This window comes from Dermacentor andersoni, chromosome 1 (assembly GCF_023375885.2).
Source record: "Dermacentor andersoni chromosome 1, qqDerAnde1_hic_scaffold, whole genome shotgun sequence".
In the NCBI taxonomy this organism is placed as follows: domain Eukaryota; kingdom Metazoa; phylum Arthropoda; class Arachnida; order Ixodida; family Ixodidae; genus Dermacentor; species Dermacentor andersoni.
This window is the reverse complement of record NC_092814.1, coordinates 402,509,654-402,534,224: the sequence shown is the minus strand read 5'-3', so window position 1 is coordinate 402,534,224 and position 24,571 is coordinate 402,509,654.

Below are 24,571 nucleotides of genomic sequence, written 5' to 3'. Positions count from 1 at the left end.
AATTTCTGTTCTGTACGAGAAAGAAAATACAGAGAATCATACCTTATCGATAAGTTCAAGGCATTGCAACCAATAGGCATAAACGCTTGAAAGGGAGTTTTAGAATCTGTTCACTATGCTGAATTTCAAGCTATAGGCAACACCACTTAGTTCGATTTCTTGGCGTATCCCGCCCCCTTTTTTTCAGCGGCCGTGTCAGACGCCATTGATACACCGGCTGACATGGTTGACAGACCGGGGGGGGAGGGGGGGGGGTGGCCTTGTGCACAGCATTCCTTTACTCTCAGTTCGACACGCTAACACACCTTCCCTCGTTGGCGCACCCTCCTGCCTTACACCCTCTCCCCTTTAGAAGAACCCCACCTATATATACTATGGCGAGGAAAACATACGTCGCCTTGAAGAAGGCCAGTTCACTTGTCGAAACGTTGGCTCCTGCTTTCACCTTGTTCACGTTTTGCTCATCTTCCGGTACGAGTGTGGTACAAGCGTAGCACAGCTGCGCACCTGCTGCACAATTATTTCTCGCGGTTCTCCTAAATGATTGATTTGTAGAGATTATTGGCGCAAGGGCCAGATGTGGCCAAAGAGAGTCAAGTCGATGGTCCGTGCTTCTCAATGATATACGAGTGTTCATTGCGGAGAGTAAAGAAACACCTAAAAGTGGCCTAAAAATATTCCCTAAAAAGTGAAAAATATACATGTGGTGCAATGTGCTTTTAAAAGGACTTAAAATTTATTCGCTCTAACGTGCGTAAAATACAAGCATATATATATATATATATAGGCCTTGCCGAGGCACTAGTGCTACAGATACTACATATTTTACTGATCATACCTATCTCGTGAAACATCTATTGTGATCACAGAAACGATCGATCACTGTCATTTTTAATACATATATATATATATATATATATATATATATATATATATATATATATATATATATATATGATATATGTGATCACAATAGATGTTTCACGAGATAGGTATGACCAGTAAAATATGTAGTATCTGTAGCACTAGTGCCTCGGCAAGGCCTTGAAAGCAAGGGCTGGAAGGCAGGTGCTCTAGAAAATGGTTTCATTGCAGCCACGACCTCCAGGTGGATGCCGTGCTACAAGTAGCCTGGCCAAATCACATTTAGGGTGCTAGTTTCAAATAAACTTTAATACAGATTGAAAAGTAAAAAGGAGTTCATTGCTCAGAAAAATGCTGGATGTAACGGTATGTGTTGGAGATAAGCGGAGGGAAAGTACTTTTTTCTTTCTGCCTCTTATTTCAGCGCATTGGATAAGACATGAATAACTGTAAGCCTGTTGCCACATTTGGTACATGTCGGAGGTTCGCTTCCCGTCAAAAGGTAGGAGTGTCTGGCGTAAGTATGTCCTATTCTTAATCTACAAAGAAACACATCCTTATGTCTTGCTGTTCTTACAGATATCCAGTTCCCTAATTTTGGTTTGATAACGTGTAGCTTATTCACTACTGCATTATCCCATTGGTCCTGCCAGTACTTCCTCAGTTTGAGGCGTAAACAGGGCTTAAGTTCTGTTGCTGGTATGGGTTTATTTATATCCGTTTCATTAAAGGCGATTGACGTTGCATTTTCGTCAGCAGCTACATTACTTTTTATGCCCCTATGGCCAGGTACCCAACATAAGACTATGTTTTGGTTGTACATTAAGGTTAAGTATAGTTGTGTGTATAGGTCGTTAAAAAACAGGGTTCTTATGTTTCCGAAAACTCATTAAGGCCCTTATTACGCTTGAATCTGTGAAAATGATGGCCTTATTTAGATTTCTTTGTCTGATGTGTTTTACAGCGGAGAGTATCGCGTACGCTTCAGCCGTGAAAATACTTGTGTTCGGATTTAGAGCACCGGAGGTGGAAAAAATTGGCCCTAGAGCTGCATACGCCACACCAGCAGATGATTTGGAAGCATCTGTATAAAACTCGGCAGAGCAGTACTTCGCTTGGAGTTCGAGGAAGCGTGATCGTATGTGTGTCTCAGATGTATGTCTCGTTATTTCGACCGAGATATCGCACTCCATGGTCTGCCATTCCCAAGGCGGTGGAAGGCGAGTGGGAAGCATTAGAATATTTTCTGGGAAATGGATGTCTGTTTCTTCTGTCATTGCTTCAAAGCGCAGGTTAAAAGGAGTTCTAATAAGTGAGCGGTTACGGTAAAGTCAGGCAGCGGACAGGTCGCTAACGATGGAATGACATGGATGCTCGGTGTCTGATTATACCTTAGTGTAGTATGAAAAATTTAAGAATGTCCTGCGTAGATGTAAGGACCATTCGTTAGACTCGACTTTCAACAGGGCTCGTTCTAAAGGCGCCTGTTGCCAGTCATAGACCGAGGTTGTGAACTGAGTCGAGAATCTAGCGCACTCTCAGTTGCGGAGTGGTACACCACGGCACCGTAGTCGAGGCGTGATTGTACGAGACTCTTATATAAGCTTAGCAGACACTGCCTGTCATTGCCCCAGGTTGTTCAAGAAAGCAGCTTGAAGAGGTTCATGGTCTTCAGGCACTTTTCTTTAAGATATTTTAAGTGGGGAATGAAGTTAAGTTTTGTGTCCGGGATAACACCTAAGTATTTGTGTTCAAGGCTGGCAGTTAGTCTTTCTCCATTAAGGTTAATATCTGGTTCTGGTAGTACTCCTCTCATGTTTGAGAACAGGACACATGTGCTTTTTTGAGGGTTAAATCTAACACCATTCTCGTCCGCCCAATTTGAGAATCTATTCAAGCCAAACTGTAGCTACCTCTCGGAAATGCTAAGGTTACACTACCTGATACCTACCTGTACATCGTCCACATAGACGGTGTAGAAGAGCGTGCGGGGTAATATGGTGTGTAGGGAGTACATTTTAACAATAAATAGTGTACAGCTCAGTACTCCACCCTGCGGTACACCTGTCTCCTGCATGAATGGTCGAGACTGCACGTTACCAACTCTAACACGAAATGTCCTGCTAGAGAGATAACTTTTAATTATTCTCAGCAGATTACCGCGAATGCCCATTGCAGAAAGATCCCGACAGATCCAGAAGCGCCACGTAGTATCATACGCCTTCTCCATGTTAAGAAACACTGGTAATACAAGCTGTTTGTGGACAAAGGCATCCGTGATGCAAATTTCCATGCGCACAAGCTCATCCGTCGTCGATCTGCCTTCTCTGAAACCACATTGATATGCGTCTAATTTCTTGTTTATTTCTAGATAGTGGACATAGTGGACCAGGGGCTGTTTACCATCTTCTCAAAAACTTTGCATAAGCAGCTTGTCAATGCTCTAGGCCTATATCTATTTGCCAAAGAAGGGTCCTTACCCTGTTTCAAAATGGGAATTATGATGGCCTCTTTCCAAGCAGAAGGAATTTGGCCAGGAGACCAAAAATTTTCACTTCGCAAAGAAGCTGATCCTAATGTTCCAATTGTGTTCTCTCATACAAATAACGGAAAAGATATTAGACGGGAACAAATGAAGCAATGCAATTTTACGCACTTGGGGCGCCGGTGCTTCTTTGCCTACCATTGTTTCAAACGAAGTGGCGGCGGCAGTGAGCGTTAGTATCGCGCGCTTTCGCTCCGGGGCATGCAGTTTGACAGAAGAAATTGAACGGTGTGCTTAACATCTCGCGCCTGTCAATTTTGAAATAGAAAAAAAGGCTGCGTGCTCAAGAAAACGAGATTACTTACCTATGGGCAGAAGTTCGACTGCGACTGTTTTGGGGTGCCTTCCCTCCAACAGGCATCATGACCTCTGCCGCGCAACTCATCAAAGCAGCCCGGCTCGCACATCAGTCGAAGACTAGTAGCTGGGTCCGCCAACGGCTTCTACAGATAAACGTCTCACTTATCGTCGTTAAAGCATTTAACTAAAATATGCGTCATGATGTCCGAAAAGAAAAAAATACTTTCATCAATAAGCGCGAGGTGTGAACCACTGCACAACTGCAACCAATTAACTGAGTCTGAAAGCCGTTCACAGCTTCAGTATCATATTCAATTATAAAAACCTTCCAGACACAAGATAATCACACTGTAAAATCGCTAATTAATTACTAATAACTTTTCATCTACTAACCTTTAACCTTTATGCGTTTTTAAGAACAACCTAATTTTATAGGGTAAACAATAAATACTAGGGCCAAAAAAATGCGACTTCGAAACTAGCGGTCGCCATGTATACTGTAGCAAAAGTCTGCTAAAAACGAAGTTACAATGGCTGGAACCGCGTGCGCGCACACACACACACACCCGAACACTACCTTGACGTTTGTAGCGCTACCTAGCGATAAAAATTATTACTAATTTTATTATTTTTACAAAAGTAACAATATTAAAATAGTTTATAGCGCCTTTGCAGATGACGAGGTGACAAGTAAGGTATGATAAGAGTCCGTTACCTGTATTTCTTTCATTTCCGTTTGGTCTTCTTCTATTTAACTGAACATACGAGACCTGTAGGCATGGAGGCGACATGGAGGAGACCTGGAGGCGACAGGACGACAGTTCGGTGAGGCTCAAATAAATCGCACGTTTCTTGCAAGGCGAGAGTTGGGAGCCGCCGCAGATACAGCGATCAGCAGTGATACTGTTGCGGCTATTGCTGAATCTGAAGCTCTTTGCAGTCAATGGTTATAGCGGCTGCGCGCTGCGATCTCAAAGCGCGTTCATTGTTTGATCTCTAGTACTACGGCCGTTGGATAAAGAAAAATCTATATTTGCTTTCCCGAACGAGGGTGCGTCGCAGGAAATTCGAATACCTCTCACGTGTATGTTCGCAGCGTGTGCGCGCTTGCATCCTACGGTTCCCACAGCGCGTCCGATGCTCAAAGGTAGCGTCGTCGCGTGTCGGCTCCTGCCTTATCGCCGGCCGCGGTGCCGACGTCTCTACATTTGGGGAACTCCACACGCGCGTAGTCGCCGTGTTTGCAAGTGAATTTCGCATTCTTATGCTCCCCTAAACGTGCTCATTTCAGACCGTACTAATGGCTATGTCATCTGGTATATGTTAAAACGATGATGGCATTTGTACACCGGCGAAGAAATAAATCGTTATGAACTTGGGCGGTCATGAAGCTAGTCTAACGTTGTAGTTTCTACGTAGCGAAGACGGCTACGAAAGTGGGGCGGTCCCGGAGATTGGCGCTTCAAAGCGCCAGCTGTAGCAACAGCACGAGGAAGTGGCACGCGGCGCACGCGCCAGTCATTTCAGAGATTACTGGATTCCGAATGAGAGAAGTATGCGCGCGCTCGTGGCCTAAAGGTTAGAGCACCGGGCTCGACGGCCGACGTTCGATGCCACCCCATCGGTCGCACATTGTTTTCTTTTACCGAAAGCGAGGCGAAAGAAGAACCTACCTGCCGCAAAGTGACCAGAATGAGGCTGGAACGCATCGCATTGAATATTTGGAATGTCTTGATATGCGAGTCCTAATTAGTCTAAGCTAGACTCAACTGCTACACAACTACAAAAATCAACAGAAATTACCCAATATATTATTTGTTGAGAACACTCAACGGTAATATTGTTGTGCAACTGTTGAGCGAACTCAATTTCTTTTGAAATTTTGTTGAAATGCATTGTTTTAACAATTGCCGAACAATATATCAATGGTTAATGAACAATCATTTTTGCACGGCGACAGGGGTCGCAAGGAGAGCTCTTCGTCCTGCAGTGGACATAAAATAGGCTGATGATGATGATGACGATAAAGTTCCTCGCTGATACACAAGGACTGAAAGACAAGGTAATGGAAATGAAGGAAGCGCTGCTTTGAACAGTTCATCGCACGATATTCATATACATATACGTGGGAGCAACATTTGCGTAACTACAGTGCATGGGCACGTACAGTCACCCTGCTTCAATGTCAAATGAAAGATGAGCAATCAAAATATACGTTTGCGGCTTCTACGCACGAAATTTAGGAGCAGTCTTTAGCTCGGGACCAACTGCGATTTCCATGTGCAAATAGAGGACAAGCGCAGAAATCCTGTCAAGAGGCTACCATCGAACGAATTTCAGTGAAATTCGTTGCATTTCAAATATAAAGTCACGTCCTAAGGGCTGTTGGAAGCTGAGCGTTTATTTAAGGCCTCGTAGTATATAGAATAATTGTCCAACAATGATACATAAAAAATTCGCCACAGACACGGATGCTTACGTGCGGAAACGCAAAAGCATTATAGTCCATTTGGTGAAATGTCTTTATTTTCTACACTTATTTTATATGCTAATGACTTGGCGCACTTCCTCCGCATTGGCTGCGCCATCTCGTGCCCGCTGGCGCACGCAATAAGCCACACCTTTATCAGCCAGATGGGTGCTACGTGTCATGTGCGAGGACGCATGCACTAGGCCCTCCTTCAGTCAGCGAGAAACACAGAGAGGCCGTGGCGTCGGGCAAGAGTACTCGTCTCGCAGGCCCGGTTAGATTACCACCCGGACCGAAACGTTCTAAATTTTCTTTTCAAAGCCATTAGTATGTTTTGTATACAGGAACTTATCTGAAAAATTTGACGTCAATGTGAGAATCTTTTGACCTGCTTCTACTGTTTGTCGGCCATTTTTGTTAACATCGCTCGGTCGCGCTAACGACGCCGCCACCGGATTTTCGCGTAGTGAGGTATATAGTGCTTTCGCATACCATACAATTAAACCTCTAATATAAATATAACTACAGTGATCCTAGTTTTGCAAAGGATGCTCTATTTGAAACGTATACGCACTAAGTGATGAATAATTCTGTAAAAAAGTCATATCGTGCGGTTCAACAGCACGGAGCGACACACGGGCTAGGCCAAAGGCAATTTACGTCTGATAATTAATTTGAACCGCGTGCAGTTCCTTACGCTGCCACTAAATCTAAGTATACGAGCCTCTTCGTATTTAGCCGCCGTCAGAATGTAAGAGCCGAGAGTCGAACCCGCAACTTCATTCTCAGCAGCACCATGCCAAAGCCAGTGATCCATCATTGCGAGAGCATAGTTTAGTGTATTGGCGCCGTGTTTTATACGCATATGTATGAAAGCGCGCAGTATGATGTAGCCGTTTTCAAGAATGTATGATATAGCGTTTATAACTTGAACCAATTGTAAGTGTATCCACGCAGAGAACTTTCCGAATATTTGCAAAAGCATGTCATCCCACCTTGGCTTCACCGCACTTTCACTCACGCCTATCTGGTTAATTTTCGACAACACTGCCAGCGACCACATAATTATTTACACTAGCCACAGACATCAGCAGTGAGCCAACGGATAGAGCGAAGCCTCAGCCTTGACCCAACGTTTTTATGAGGAAACTTGTCTTGGCGACATTTGCTTTCGTTGCCAGCACAGCTCGCTCTTCCAACATGGACGAGGAGCATGAGCGAGTATAGAAATGGTAAATTCAATTCTGGGTGTTTACAATCCAGCTCAGTGATATGAATAGGAGGCTCGCTGTAGTGAGGCACTGCGGAATAATTTTGGTTATCTATGGGCCCTTCAATCTGCACCCATAGCATGGCACACAAGCATTTTTGAATTTCACTCGCAGTTCAATGTGGCCGCCACTGTCGGGGACGACCAACGACCTATAGTACTTAGCAGCGCAGTGCCAGCCGCTAAGCCACCGTGGCGGGTGAGTACAAATTGTATGGAAAGCGTTATGGAACTGGAGGTGTTAGGGATTGTCTATGATGGTGGCGGTGTGGGAAATGTGCTGCACGTTTTCCAGTCAAGATGATTAAAAATTGGCGGATCCCATGAACTGTACGAAACAGTTTAGGCGAGGCTTCCATCGGTATTTGCAAAGATTTTAGCGGCCATTAGAAAATATACAGAAGACTTCAAGGAAAGACACAGAAGAAAGAGGAAATGCGAAAGGGAAGGTTAGCGAGAAGGAAAGACCCGGTTTGCTTCCCTACACTGGATAGGGGGGGGGGGGGGGAGGTAAAGAGATAAAGTAGAGAGGGAGATAAACGGAGCACAGTCGCGCAGACACAGCCGGACTCTATAACCGCAGACTATCGCAGCACAGCATCATTTGCAGCACTACGAAGACCAATTCCGGTTACAGCCGCTTGTGCAGGTACGTTGACTTTAAACACTGTAACAGTGGCCTCGTCGTCCTCAGCGATGACTTGTGAAGTCAGCATTCTAAAATGATTGCCTCTCATAACGTCCTTTGAACAAAGCGCGCTTTCACGATTGTGGGCAATCGTCTCTGTAAATTGTAGCAAGCACACTCACACAGAGCGTGTTGGAGTATCTCCTTGTTACCACAGTCATCGCAAGAGGGGTTGTCAGCCCGTCCGATTTGAAATGCAAAAGACTTCGGAAAAGCTCACTCCTAGGCATAGTCGATAATGCAGGGTAGCCTCGCGTCGGCCGAGTCCAGCTGGAATGCCAAGGTGGATAGAAGAGCCCAGCATCTGGTTCGCTTGGAAACTCCTCGCTGTGGTTGCTTAGTGGTTTTGGTGTTGTGCTGCTAAGCACGAGGTTTCCGTATCAAATCCCGCCACGGTGGCCGCATTTCTATGGGGGTGAATGGAAAGCATGCGTTTACTTAGATTTAGGTACATGTTGAAGAACCCCAGGTGGTCAGAATTAATCCCGAGTCCCCCACTACAGTGTGCCTCATAATCATATCAGGGTTTTGCCACGTATATTATAACTCCGCAATGTAATTTAATTTTAATAGCTTGAAATTCCGGGGTTTTCCACATAGAGAACGGGATGCCCCGTGCGGGAATTCAAAATTTTCTAGAGACATCTGCCCTTCACAATGGTATCGACTCTGCTTTGCTGCGTTGAAGAGCCGACAGTGCAGTATTACAGACGCGTTCGTTACGCCTGGCGTGGCAATGACGTTCGAATCACTGAAATGTCACGTGGTGTCCTTTTTCGGTGAAGTCATGGATTAGTTCTGTAAACTCGAAGCACACAACCAATTTGGTGACACTTTAACCAGCAAGCGCATCGTTCAACACAAACTTGTGGCTTTTGGACATGTGGATCCAACGAATGACGACGACTGCATGAAGACGATGCAATAACAACCACGGTACGACGATGACGGGATGACGACAATGGAATGACAACGTAAGGATGACGGCGACGGTATTACAACGACCACATGAAGAAGATGGCAGGGCAACAGTGGATGAGGGTGCTGTAATGACGATGATTGTATTATGAGGACGGTGTGGCGACAACGTTGTGACGACAGTGGGATGAAGCTGGGATGAAGACGACGGATTGATGAAGATGGAACGGCAACGAGTGCATAACGATGATGGTATGACTACGAACGCACGACAGCTCTATTACTACAAAGAAAAGTGACCACGACCAAATGGTGATGGATTGACGACGTCAGGATTACAACGGCGTGACGACAACTGCATGATAACGACTGCATGACAGCGACGGCATCATGACATTTAGAATAACGACGATGGAATGACCACGGCCAAATGGTGATGCAATGACGACGTCAGGATTACAACGGCGTGACGACAACTGCATGATAACGACTGCATGACAGCGACGGCATCATGACATTTAGAATAACGACGATGGAATGACCACGGCCAAATGGTGATGCAATGACGACGTCAGGATTACAACGGCGTGACGACAACTGCATGATAACGACTGCATGACAGCGACGGCATCATGACATTTAGAATAACGACGATGGAATGACCACGGCCAAATGGTGATGCAATGACGACGTCAGGATTACAACGGCGTGACGACAACTGCATGATAACGACTGCATGACAGCGACGGCATCATGACATTTAGAATAACGACGATGGAATGACCACGGCCAAATGGTGATGCAATGACGACGTCAGGATTACAACGGCGTGACGACAACTGCATGATAACGACTGCATGACAGCGACGGCATCATGACATTTAGAATAACGACGATGGAATGACCACGGCCAAATGGTGATGCAATGACGACGTCAGGATTACAACGGCGTGACGACAACTGCATGATAACGACTGCATGACAGCGACGGCATCATGACATTTAGAATAACGACGATGGAATGACCACGGCCAAATGGTGATGCAATGACGACGTCAGGATTACAACGGCGTGACGACAACTGCATGATAACGACTGCATGACAGCGACGGCATCATGACATTTAGAATAACGACGATGGAATGACCACGGCCAAATGGTGATGCAATGACGACGTCAGGATTACAACGGCGTGACGACAACTGCATGATAACGACTGCATGACAGCGACGGCATCATGACATTTAGAATAACGACGATGGAATGACCACGGCCAAATGGTGATGCAATGACGACGTCAGGATTACAACGGCGTGACGACAACTGCATGATAACGACTGCATGACAGCGACGGCATCATGACATTTAGAATAACGACGATGGAATGACCACGGCCAAATGGTGATGCAATGACGACGTCAGGATTACAACGGCGTGACGACAACTGCATGATAACGACTGCATGACAGCGACGGCATCATGACATTTAGAATAACGACGATGGAATGACCACGGCCAAATGGTGATGCAATGACGACGTCAGGATTACAACGGCGTGACGACGACAACATAATAATGACGATTGAAAACGCAAGGACAACGATAGGGCGAGGATGACGGAACGATGACGATGGCATGACAAAGAAGGAATGATGAACAATGGAATGAAGGCGATAAAATGACGACGGCAGCTTGCTTGTATTGCACGTTATGTGCGCCATTACGCAAATTCCCTGCCCACCGGGGCCGCCTTAGTTTGCTCTATATCCGGTGCCATGGCACCGAACAATCTTGCAGTACAGCAGCCGACGCCCGTAAACTAAAGAGGCAAAGATAGCTCCGCTTCAAAATAAAAAAATGCAAATGGGCGATATAATGACCTCTTTTCTGATTATATGTAGAATATAAAATGTTAGGCACTTCTGTATCGCAGCCTTGACCCAACTCGGTCAATATTGTCAAAACGTTAATGACTGTGTGTAGCGAAGTGTTGAACTTGTGCATGAGTTACGGTTTATATTTCTGTGTCTGGGAAGAACCTAAGTTGGACCATAGCATATTGCCACGACGCCATCTGTGCCCAACAGCGTTGACGATGAAGATGACGACCTCGTGTGTGCAGCGAGGGTGCTAGAGAAGAAGAAGCTTAAACTGAACGCTTGTTCTAATTTTCTAGATGAAATACTGCTCTCCGCCTTTGTTTCAAGTGAGCCGTGACACTGGTGGACGTGCTGGGTATCGCATCATCGCCTAATGACAGGGACGACTCCTGCGAGTAGCCCTCCATCCAGCCCTTCAAGACATCATCCACGTGTCGGAGACACCTGTGCACCGCGCAAGCCGCCGCCTGCAAGTTCTGTGCCCGAAATTTGGTCTCTTGCAACGAACTTCGTCAGCGACCTCACCAACTCAGGAAATGGCGCTTGCAAGTCCAACACAGGTGACTGTCAAAAATAATCTAGTCCGCACAAGCTTCCACGGTGGCGTGTACGAAAACGCCGAAGACTGGCTGGACCAGTACGAACGCGTAGCTAAGGTCAATCAGTGGCGTCCGGACCAAAAGCTTTTTAATGTTTACTTCGCTCTTGAAGGTAGCGCAAGGGCGTGGTTCCAAAACCGCGAGGCACATTTGACAACGTGGGACGAATTTTGCCGTCGGCTACTTGACACCTTCGGAAGCACTGATCGCCGATATAATGCACAACGCCTTCTCGAGTTGCGCATTCAGAAGCCCAACGAAAGTGTCTCCATGTTTGCCGAGGACATGTCTCGTTTGTTTCGCCGCGCGGATCCCAACATGCCGGATTCGAAGAAGCTGAGCCATCTCATGCGCGGCGTCAAAGAAGAGCTATTCGCTGGTCTCGTGCGTAACCCGCCTACAACAGTGCAAGAGTTCATTAAGGAAGTCACAACAATCGAGCGGGCGCTTCAGCAGCGTTGTCGGCAATACGAACGCCTGACTAACGATGCGCCTGCAGGAGCCGCAGTACTCACAGTGACAGACGAAACCTCGCTGCGTCAACTGATACGATGCATTGTGCGCGAGGAGATTGCGAAGCAATCTGTGATACCGAAGCAGTTTACTGTTGCTTCGGTCGCTGAAGTTGTTCGCCAAGAAATTCGGCAAGCATTAGCACCTCCTGAGTCCCTCTCTGAACCATGTCCCGAGCCGCGCTTCGAGCCGTGCTTCGAGCCGCGCTTCGAGCCACGCGCATATAGCTACGCAGACGCTGTCCGTTGCCCGCTTTCTTTCGTCGGTACAGCAGGACCACCAGCGGCCACCTATTGCTGCCTGGATACAGAGGGAGCATTTCAGGTGACCCCAGCTTCGCAGGACCGACGTATGGCGCACTGCTGATCGCCGACCATTGTGTTTTCAATGTGGCGAACCAGGCTACATTTATCGTTTTTGCCCTCATCGCCAGGGTGGCATCCAGGAAATGTCACCTGCCACTCTGCGACAGTTTCCAGAGAGACATCGACGCTTCGACGACAGTGTCACTCGGGAACAAGGCAGCCCAGCTAACCACCGGTCGCGCTCGCCGTCTCTGTTGCGTTATCCTTCGCCGAACCGTCGCAGTTTCGCCGACGTGGTGAGAGGCCGCTCTCCAAACCCACGGCGGGGAAGCTGAAATCAGCGACCTCCGGGGGGAAGGTTGCAAGTCGTCGAACCGCCGAAAGTCCCCCAACATTAAAGAGAAACGAGCAGAGCAACCCGGAGAAACGGAACGCCGACGAATTTGTGAGCGCCGACCTACTCTTAACGATTGATGGGCACGACGTGACAGCTTTAGTCGATACTGGCGCAGACTTTTCGATAATGAGTGAGCAGTTGGCAGACCGGCTTAAGAAAGTCAAAATGCAATGGACGGGCCCTTATATTCGAAATGCCGTGGGCCAGATAATGACACAGGAAAATGTACTGCACGACTCCAGATAGGAAATACAGCTTTTGTCGCCACTTTTATGATTTTAAAAGAGTGCTGCGGATCACTCATCCCTGGAATGGACTTCTTGCGGGAGTACGGTGCCGTGGTTAACATACGGGACGGCGAGATAACCTTGTCAACTAGTACAGAGACGAGCCACGACGAAGAGCGCCAACGTACATCATTACGTGTCGCCGACGACGACTCTGCATACCACCACTATCATGCAGTCTTGTCTCCGTCAGTTGAGGAAGCAGTTTAACAAGGACGGCGTATCCGAACAACTAACTGCACTTCTGTTCCATCAAGGTGTTGCCATCGCTCGCGGTATGGTCAACCTAATCGGTGGTCGCACAGTGGTACTTCTGACAAATTTTACCAATGAACGCCGGCAGATCAATAAAGGCACCGCTGTGGCATACTTTGATGAAATTGACCACATTGAACACTGCTTTGCTGTAAAAGTGGAATCGACCACCGATACGATGCCACATGCACCCGTCGTAGACGTTGACCCAGGTTTAGCGCCGCAACAGAAACAAAGTCTCAGGGAACTGCTTGACGATTTTAAGGACTGCTTCTCTACAACGTCCCGAGTGCGTCAAACACCACTGACGAAACACCACATTATTACGGAGGAAACAGCAATACCCATCCGACAGCATCCGTATCGCGTGGCTGAGAACGAGCGTGAAGCAATACAGGAGCAAGTCAAGAAAATGCTAGAAGACGATGTCATACAGCCGTCAAAAAGCCCTTGGGCATCGCCCGTGGTACTCGTTAAGAAGGATGGTAGCCTGCGGTTTCGTATCGATCATCGCAAGCTCAATCGGGTTACAAAAAAAAAAAAAGATGTGTATCCCTTACCACGCATCGACGATCCCCTCGACAGGTTACGGCCTGCACGGTACTTCTCGTCGATGGATTTAAAAAGGGGATACTGGCAAGAGAGGTCGATGAGCGGGATCGCGAAAAGACTGCTTTTATAGCGCCTGATGGGCTCTATGAATTCAAAGTTCTCCCTTTTGGTTTGTGTTCCGCCCCAGCCACGTTCCAAAGGCTAATGGATACTGTTCTCTCAGACCTTAAGTGGAAGACTTGCTTAGTCTACCTAGACGATGCCATTGTTTATTCTGCCACATTTGATGAATATCTCAGACGGCTACGGTCGGTTCTTCAAGCCAAACGGTCTGCCTGGTTTACCTTAAAACCTTAAAAGTGCCACTTTGGCTATGAACTACAGTTTTTAGGCCACGTAGTAAGTCACACAGGTGCCAAACCTGATCCTCAGAAAATCGCAGCCGTCGAAAAGTTTTCAAGGCTTACAGACAAAAAGGCAGTCAGACGCTTCCTGGGCCTATGCGCATATTACCAGCGATTTATTGCGGGTTTTGCACGCATCGCCTCACCGCTCACCTGCTTAACCAGAGAAGATGTCACGTTTGTGTGGGGCGAGGAGCAGGAGGCGGCATTTAACGAGTTGCAGCACCGTCTACAAACTCCGCCTGTTCTTGCCCACTTTGACGTGGATGCGCCGACAATGATCCACACCGATGCCAGCAACGTAGGTCTTGGCGCGGTCCTTGTTCAGCGGCAAGACGGCGCTGAGCGAGTCATCGCTTATGCGAGTAGAACATTGTCACGTGCCGAGTCGAACTACTACACCACAGAGAAGGAATGCTTGGCTGTAGTATGGGCAGTTACCAAGTTCCGCCGGTACATATACGGCCACCCATTTCAAGTTATAAGTGACCACCATTCTCTCTGTTGGTTGACCAACATGAAAGATCCATCTGCACGTTTGGCACGCTGGAGCCTACGGTTTCAAGAGTATGACATGACAGTGGTCTATAAATCGGGAAGGCAGCACTTAAACGCTGACTGCCTTTCCAGATCGCCGATCGAGTCGTCAGGCGGAGATGATGACGAATAGGCAGGCTTTTTAGGAGTTGTTGATGCGGCCACCATCTCTCAACAACAGCAAGAGGACCAGGAGCTCGCGTCACTAATTGATTTCTTAGAAGGCCGCACCACAAACAAGCCCAGATTGTTCTCAAGGCACCTGTCATCATTCTGCCTACGCAACAGTATTCTTTTTAGGAGGAACTCCTCTTCAACAGGGAAGAGATATCTACTAGTCGTCCCTAAAACACTCCGCAATGAAATTTTGCAGGCCTGTCACGATGAAGCTACCTCAGGTCACTTAGGCTACAAAAGAACATTAGCACGGATAAAAGAAAAGTATTACTGGCCACGGCTCGCAGCACAGGTGAAGCACTACGTTCGTACGTGCCTTGACTGTGAGCGACGAAAAGTGCCACCTACGAAACCTGCCGGACTATTACATCCCGTTCCAGTGCCGGAAACACCGTTTGCAGAAATCGGGATAGACCTTTTGGGCCCATTCCCAATATCTGCTGCCGGAAATAAGTGGATCCTAGTCGCGACAGATTACCTCACGCGATATGCTGAAACCAAGGCACTTCCTAGCAGAACAGCAGCCGAGGCCGCACAGTTATCCATCGAAAACGTCGTCCTGAGGTACGGTGCTCCAGCGGTCATCGTAACCGACAGGGGAACCGCGTTCACGGCTGAACTTTTGCGAACTGTACTCACCCTCAGTGGCACGGCACACAGAAGGACGACAGCCTATCACCCGCGAAGCAATGAACTTACGGAGCGCCTCAACAAGATTTTCGCAGACATGCTGTGCATGTATGTCGATGTGGAACACACGAACTGGGACCAAATATTACCCTACGCAACGTTTGCTTATAATACGGCTCGGCAAGAAACAACAAGAATGACGCCATTCAGTCTCCTACATGGTCGAGAAGTGACTACAATGCTGGATGCTATGCTTCCTCATGGTTCCAGCGATTCCGAGGCTGACGCCGCAGATTTTACAGAGCGCGCCGAAGAAGCAAGACAGCTAGCGCGCGTTCGCATAGCTAGCCAGCCCGACGCTACAATCAACACCATCGATGCGTCGTCTCCCAGCCCGGCCAAAGAGTCTGGGTTTGGGCTCCAATACGCCGCCGAGGCCTCGCGGAGAAACTTCTGCGCCGATACTTCGGACCGTACAAGGTTCTACGACGCTTTAGTGACGTCAACTATGAAGTGGTTCCTGACAGCCCATCCTGCTCGAGGCGCCTTCAGGACCTGCCTGAGACTGTGCACGTGGTGCGCATTAAACCTTATTTTTCTGAATGACATGGACACTCTCTGGTTTGCTGGACACCGAATGGACGATGCTCCTTCTGGAGGGGGGCAAATGCCGCGACGCCATCTGTGCCCAACAACGTTGACGATGAAGACGACGACCTCGTGTGTGCAGCGAGGGTGCTAGAGAAGAAAAAGCTTAAACTGAACGCTTATTCTAATTGTCTAGATTAAATACTGCTCTCCGCCTATGTCTCAAGTGAGTCGTGACAATATAAAGCTAAAGAAGGAGCAGTGACATAGTAAGAAGTTTCTTAGTTTTATCCGTACGATGTTTGCTTACATTCAGTGGCTGCCCAACTGCGTCTGTATATGATTCGTAGTAAAACGAGCACCCAGGCACATGTTAATTACGTCATTGAACATCTCTTATTTGACGCCTGCAGGTTTTATGCAGGAATGCCGAGGCGCATTCCTACATTGCATCAGCTGTTATGCGCCCATCCCTGTGTTGGAGCGTCGGCTTCGGCGTAACCGCACGAACGCGCTCGGGCCACTGCTCGCGCATCGTCGTCGTCTTCTACCGCAGCTGGCTTGTTGGCGCCTCTCGGCGTAACCGCACGAACACGCTCGTGCCACTGCGCGTGCATTCGTTGTCGTCTTCTACCACAGTTGCCTCCTGTGCCGCTCATCATGCTAGCGTTGCCATACTGCCCCTGCCTCTGCGAAGGCGCTCACGGCACGAATCCACTGCCAGTCGGTACGGTGATTTGGGTCTCAAATTATTTGCCTTACTATATCGCTCGTGCCATCGTCGTCTTCCACAGCTGGCTCTGATGCCGCTCCTCATGCCAGCGCTGCCATACCGCGCCTCCCTCATCAAAGGCGCTAACGGCATTGACCCATTGCCAGACGGCGCGCTCATTTTGGGATCAAATTATTGGCCTCAATATATCACGAAATGAGAACACGTATAAAGATGTGCTCAAATTTCCCATTAGGGGCTATCGTAATCGTCAGACATATTTTTTTGCCTATTCCTTTCCCTAAACACCGTGGTTGAGGCGGCCGCCAGTGTGTGCGACAGTTACCTTTTTGTTTTCAATAGCCACATATCTCATTCTCTCCCTCTACGTGGTGTGTGTAAGATGGAAATATTCTTGAAATCGTGGAAGCAAGAGCGCGGAAGCAATAGTGGGCCAGGAGTAAAAGGTTACTTCAGAAGGGAGTCTAACTAGTTTTCGAGTCTCGTCGTCTTCACAGTGTCGTCGTCATCATTGCATCGCCGTCATGCAGTTGTCGTCATGCCATCGTACTCCTTCCATTGTCGTCAAGGAATGAGCACGAGTAGCCTACAGATCTGCGCAAAACATCTCAGGATTGCTGTTTGTGTTTCTGTTTACGCAGTGCAAAACAGGTCCCTGTTTGTGTACGGCAAAGTTTCACGATGAATCATTTCCGACTAGGCCGGCTCGCAGTGGTGATTCCATTGTCATCACATTGTCGTTGTCATCCCGTTCTCGCCATGCCATTGTCGTCATCATCATGCATCGGTCGTCCTGCCATCGTGGTCATTCCATCGTCTTCATTGTGCCCTAGTGATTCCAGTGTCGTCGTGCCGTCGCTGCCATTTCTTTGTTGTCATTGCGTCGTCGTCATACAGTCACGGTCGTGCCACTGTGGTCGTTCCGTCGTCTTCATTCATTCGTCGTCATGCATGGCATGTGCATCATCGAGCAGCGCGAGTTTATATTGAGCGAGGCGGTTTGTAGTGAAAATGGGTCCAACTGCGTTGTTTTATCTCTATTGCCAAGTCACACATGCTGGCTAAGAAGGGAAAGCGTTCTGAACAAACACCGATGAAAGCTTCGCGCGTGGGATCTGCACTTCTCCTGGTCACCATTTTACTGGCTGCATTATTTTATGTTTAAAAATGAAATCTTTTTAGCACAAAGTCTTTTTAGCGAGTTACCACTTTTCTGTATCGGGTATACGTGACTAGTCTAGCCATGATGATGCTGTAGTACAGGAACGCGAGGCCCACGCAAGGTGACGACGCCGGCAAGACCCTGACCTTCTAGCTGACGCTGCTCGCGGTCATTGAGTTCTTTCTGCACGTGTTTTTCAGCGCACGTCTCGCCGCGCGTGTTTACCAGCCGTTATAATTTCCTGTTATTGAGGCAACTTTATTCGCTGTGCAACCCTTCAGTAATTGCAAAAAAAAGCATATATTCTCGAACTGATCGTTTGGACTGCGGATCGGTAGGCCGGATTTGCAACACATTCTGTACACATAATCAAAAAGTCATGTAATAATAGGTTGCGCATGAATGGCTGATTCACAGGAAGGCCGACGATTACTGGCGATAGTGAACAAAGAGGGCCCAGCCAATGCCCAGCAGTCGTTTGTTCAGAACCTAACTAAACTAAAACCCTTAGAAGGTTTGAATTTATTACGCTGTTTTACTGTGCAAAACGTTTGCGCGTGCCAACAGGGTGTAGTTTAACGTATCGCGTAGTCCAGGTAATTGTCCTTGTATTTCGCTGTTGGTGAAGCGGATGGCTTATAATAGAATGGAAATAAGGTCGAGAACTTGTACTCTATATAGCTGAAATATTCCGTGTAGTCTAGTGAAAGCTGTTTACGAGAGCGATGCGTTTATTACGTGACTTAAGCTCGTGCAAAGTATGTATGTTCATTAGAAAAAAAAAACGAAAAACGTTGCTAGAAAATTATTTCCCAGAACCATTTCATTAGTATATCAATTAGTCAGTATTATAGCAGTGAAGTGGCGCCTTGGTTGGCTGTGAAGTCGCTGCTTTTATTATGCCATGCGAGGCCTAGAAACTGTTCAATTGAATCGGTGCTTACAAGGTAAGCTCTGCACTTAACTCAATGTCTCACAAGACGGGGCATTTTATCTAGTGTCTCTGCGTGACACATTGTTTTGGCAAATATTCGGCCATGTTTAGAGCTCAGTCACTCGAAACAAGCAGATATCTTTAACGAAGTACGGGGTTGCTAAGTTAAGGTAAAATATTGAGACCCATTTGCCACCCATTTGCCAAGTAAGGAACACAAGCGTTCACTCGTTCACCTACAATGTGCACGACGACAATAGAATTACGACACTAAAATCACTACGACACAATGGAAACAATCGACTGACAACAACGGCGTGTTGTTGTTGGGGTCACGTGCGCGCTTACGTGCATCCCCTGCCGCGGCGGGCTGCCTCAATCCGCACTATATCCAATGTTTGCTTGCATTATGTCCAGTGCCAGTCAATCATTCAAGACCGTAGCCCACAACCAGCATGGCTGACGACGGCGAGATCATGACAATACTTTAAGTATGACTCATTCGTTCGGTGAGAGCCGCCTTGATTCTCACTGTCCCCGGTGTTTGCACCATGTCCTTGTGACGACGTGCGTCAAACTGCAGTGGTCTGGTCATCACCGCACGCATGTTAGAGGACAAATGCAAGACCGGAGCGCCGCGCGAGTTTTGTGCGCAATGAAGAAGACGATGGCGTGCTGCGTGAGTGTGGCGCTAGCAAGGAAAATATTAGAAAGCAAGTCTACAATCCAAGAAGATCCGCGAATGACTACAAGAAAGAATCATCAGAAATCCAGGTCGAGACTTGGCATTCGGAAGAAGACGGCTTGGGGTGCTGAGGTGAGCGCTCATAGGGCCAGAAGGACCCGGGTGTACCCAGCCTCGTCCAAATTTCCCTGATTGCCTGGAACCTCCCGACGAAAACACGTCAGCAAGAACCGTGCAAGGAAGGGTGCTGGGGCTCAGAGGTACGGGCTTGACGAGTGCCTGAACGCGGGCTCACAGAGGCCTCCACCCGAAGTAACATAGCTTCCGTGACCTATGGCGTCTTTACCGGCTGTGACGAGACGTGGCGGCGTTTCGATTACGATACTTATTCATCCTTGAGCGCGTGCGAACGTCACCCAGCTACCTTGGCCATCTAGATTTCGCAACAGAAGGAAGTTTAACCTCCTAAACTTCTTTCCGAGTTTTGTTAAGACCAACACGGACTCTCTCGTTAGCACTATAAATTTGTCAATATTGTGTTTAACCCCCGAGAGTTTGATTAACCCCGTACAGCTTCTTGCATCTTCTCATGTCCAGAAATTTTCGACACTACCCCTTCGGCAGTGTGTTCAACTTCACCCCAATACACAAGCGTAACTCAATAGGCAACATTTTCAAAAAATGATATATCAGAAGATTAACCGAGTTTCAACAAGTTTGGTTAGCAACATCGAGAGAGCATTTCCTTCTGATTACGTACTCATTTGCAGCACTTGGTCTTAACTTCGCTGCTGCTTCATAGCAGTGTTTTGGTCAGGACCAGAGCACTCCTATAACGCAGCACTCAGTGCCGACGAAGTGTCATAAATGCGCAGAAGGAAGTACAGTTTCGACATTGCTAATGAAAACTTGTTGAAACTAGGACAACCTTTTCGAATACAATTTCTGAAAACGCTGCCAATTGAGTGGCATTGCGGTGTTCCTGTGAAGCTTTATAAACTGGCAAAGGAACAATGTAAAAATTCCTGTATATATATATACAATGTAACAATGTAAAATTCAATTTATATATATATATATATATATATATATATATATATATATATATATATATATATATATATATATATATACACATATATATATATGTATGTATATATATATATATATATATATATATATATATATGGTCTCCAATTTGACTTCCTTGATGCCATTAGGTAGCATACGGGGGTTCTGTAGCCACGAGCCTGCGCTCTAAGTTCATTTGTTACGTGTGCCATCGGGCAAAAAAAGGTTGTTTCACGTCCGCCCACCATGTCTTTTAGTGGCGCTACCTAACTCTTCCGGGGCTAGTTCCAGTAAACATTGTTACGGGGTTAAAAACAGTCAGACGTATATTTACAGGATATTTACAATAATCGTAGCGGCTGACAAGATGGTAGACAGCGCGCGAAGTCCCGAGCGTCGTCGTCTTCCGACCAAGCTGACAACATCTTCTTCGTCAGCGTGTCACATGACCCCCGGCGGCGGAGGCACCGGCTCGGTGCTGGTTAGGAGGCGGGCGACTGATAAAACTTAAGACGCGCGACATGGACCACGTCGGAGCGATGCTGAGCCACGGTTGGCTCAAGAGGGGCGATTTCGTACGTGACGTCAGTTACTATACGCAAGACGCGGTAAGGGCTGGAGTAGCGTGAAAGTAACTTCTACGAGAGGCTAACGCGTCGCGACGGCGACCAAAGGAGAACCAGGGTGCCCGGTGCGTAATGGGCGTCACGATGGCGGGCGTCATATAAGCGCCGCTGATTGTCCTGCGACTCCACAAGTCGACGTCGGGCAATATGGCGTGCTTCTTGACGTTTGAGTATGGCTTCACGGGCGTACTCGGACGTGGGATTCAGGTTAGCAGGCAGAATGGTGTCGGACGGTAGGGTAGGGTCGCGGCCAAACAAGAGGAAGAATGGAGAGAAGCCGGCGGTATCATGGCGAGACGAATTATATGCGCAAGTAACGAACGGCAGTGCAACGTCCCAGTCGCGATGGTCATTGGAGACATACATGGACAGCATGTCAGTAAGGGTGTGGTTAATGCGCTTTGTGGATGGCAAGCAGTAGCAAGTTTGTGTTTAGTCGTGCACGAGTGCAGAATGTCGTTGACAACTTTAGAAAGAACGTAACGGCCGCGGTCGGTGAAGAGGTGTCGAGTGGCGCCGTGGTTAAGGATAGCGTTCTCTAGGAGGAAGTCGGCGACATCGTTTGCACAGCTTGTCGGAAGAGCCCGTGTGATTGCATATCGGGTGGCGTAGTCTGTTGCTACAGCAATCCACTTGTTTCCCGAATCAGACGTAGGAAAAGGGCCTACAAGATCAACACCTACACGGAAGAATGGTTCTGATGGTACGTCAAGTGGTTGAAGGTGACCAGCAGAGAGTGTGGTCGGCTTTTTGCGTCGTTGAGAATGGTCACACGCAGCGACATAACGGCAGACGTCACGGTATAGACCAGGCCAATAGAAGCGCCGACGAACGAGGTCATAAGTCCGTGACACGCCAAGGTGACCGGCAGTCGGGACATCATGAACCTGGGCCAGAACAGTCTGACGCAGATGCTCAGGCACAACGAAGAGTCGGGCAGGGCCGTCCGGGCGCATGTTGGAGTGGTACAATATACCATCTTGGAGTTCAAACATGCTAAGGGAGGGATCGGGCGTCATTGAAGTGAGCCGTTGAATAAGGTCTTGTAAGGACGCTTCCCGACGTTGTTCGTCTCCAATATCGCAAAAAGCAGCCAGTGAGAGAACGGTGACAGGTATGCCGGCCGCAGAAACGTCAGGAGGGTCGACAGGATGGCGCGACAAGCAGTCCGCATCTTGATGTAACCGGCCGGTCTTGTATACAACTGAATAGCTGTATTCTTGAAGGCGCAGAGCCCAGCGGCCAAAGCGCCCTGAAGGATCTTTGAGGGACGAAAGCCAACACAGAGCGTGGTGATCAGTGATGACTGTGAATTGGCGGCCGTACAAATAGGGGCGGAATTTACCCACTGCCCAAACGAGAGCCAGACACTCGCGCTCGGTGATGGAATAATTGCGCTCATCAAAGGAAAGAAGGCGGCTGGCGTAGGCAATAACACGTTCTCGCCATTGTTGTTTCTGGGCCAAGATAGCGCCAATACCGTGGCCACTGGCATCGGTACGAACTTCTGTTGGAGCTGACGCATCAAAGTAAGCAGCCCAATCAGCTCGGTGAAAGCACCAGCTTGCTCAGGGCCCCAAATGAATGCGGCGTCTTTCTTGAGGAGCTGATTGAGAGGACGCGCAACGTTCGCAATATTTCGGACGAACCGACGGATGTAGGAGCAAAGGCTCAAGAAGCTGCGAACATCCTTGGCACATGTTGGCACGGGAAAATCTTTCACTGCCTTTATTTTATAGGGATCAGGGCGTACACCAGTAGAATCGACAAGATGCCCGAGCACAGAGATTTCCCGACGACCGAAGTGGCACTTGGACGAATTAAGTTGTAGCCCCACCTGAGGGAAAACAGATAGGATCGTCGACAGGCGCTCCAGGTGTGTGGCAAAAGTCGGAGAAAAAACGATCACGTCGTCCAGGAAACAGAGGCAGATGGACCACTTGAAACCGTGTAGGAGGGCGTCCATCATGCGTTAAAATCTGGCCGGGGCATTACATAAACCGAAAGGCATCACTTTGAACTGATACAGGCCATCGGGAGTAATAAATGCTGTCTTCTCGCGGTCCATGTCGTCGACGGCAATTTGCCAGTAGCCGGAGCGAAGGTCGATGGACGAAAAATATTGTTCTCCGTGCAGGCAATCCAGGGCATCATCAATGCGTGGTAGCGGATAGACGTCCCTCTTGGTTACCTTGTTGAGGTGTCGATAATCCACGCAAAATCGCTAACGGTTGTCGTTCTTTTTAACGAGTACAACAGGGCATGCCCATGGGCTGCAAGAAGGTTCGATGATGTCTCGCGAAAGTATCTTGTCAACTTCGTGTCGGAGGATTTGTCGCTCAGTAGGTGAGACGCGGTAGGGTCGCCGATGGATCGGGCTCGCATCACCGGTGTTTATCCGTTGTTTTACGACAGACATTTGTCCTAGAGGGTGCTCTCCAAGGTCGAATATGTCCCAGTATGAGGCAAGGAGGCAACGTAGTTCATTAGCACGCTGAGGCGGAAGGTCGGGAGCAATTATTTTTGTTAGGGCATTCAAGTCTGACGGGACAGGGGGCGACGCAAGAGTTGAACACGAGGAGCTGTGACAAGTTAAAGTCGAAATGTTGTAGTCTCTGGCCGGCGTTATTTGCACCATGGATATTCCGCGCGGGAGTACTTGTGTACAAAGTCAAAAGTTCACAAGTGGATGGCAGGACGCGTTAAAATGGTAATGACGCTGTGAGGAACAGCGACGTTATGCGAGAGCAGGACATCCGGATTAGGGGATACTATGTAGTCACCGTCTGGTATAGGTGGAACGGGGGAGACACCTATGTAGGTAACGGCACGGTGTGGGAGGCGCGAATATACTCTGTGGAACATAGCCGTATCGGACCACTATCGGGGGGGGGGGGAGTCAATATCAGCAGGTAGAGCGAGTTGCACAACACCAGCAGAACAGAGAAAGTCAAGGCCCAGAATGAGGTGGTGAGGGCAATGCTCTAGAACATAAAATAAAACAGAAGTATGATGTCCGGCGACACTCACGCGAGCCGGACACATGCCCGTAACGGCTGGTGTTCCACCGTCGGCGACTTGGACCACAGGCGACGGTGCAGGAGTAAGGACTTTCTTGAGACGATTCCGAAGCTGAGCATCACAGATGTGTGCGCGTCAGTGTCAATCAGAGCCGTAGCAG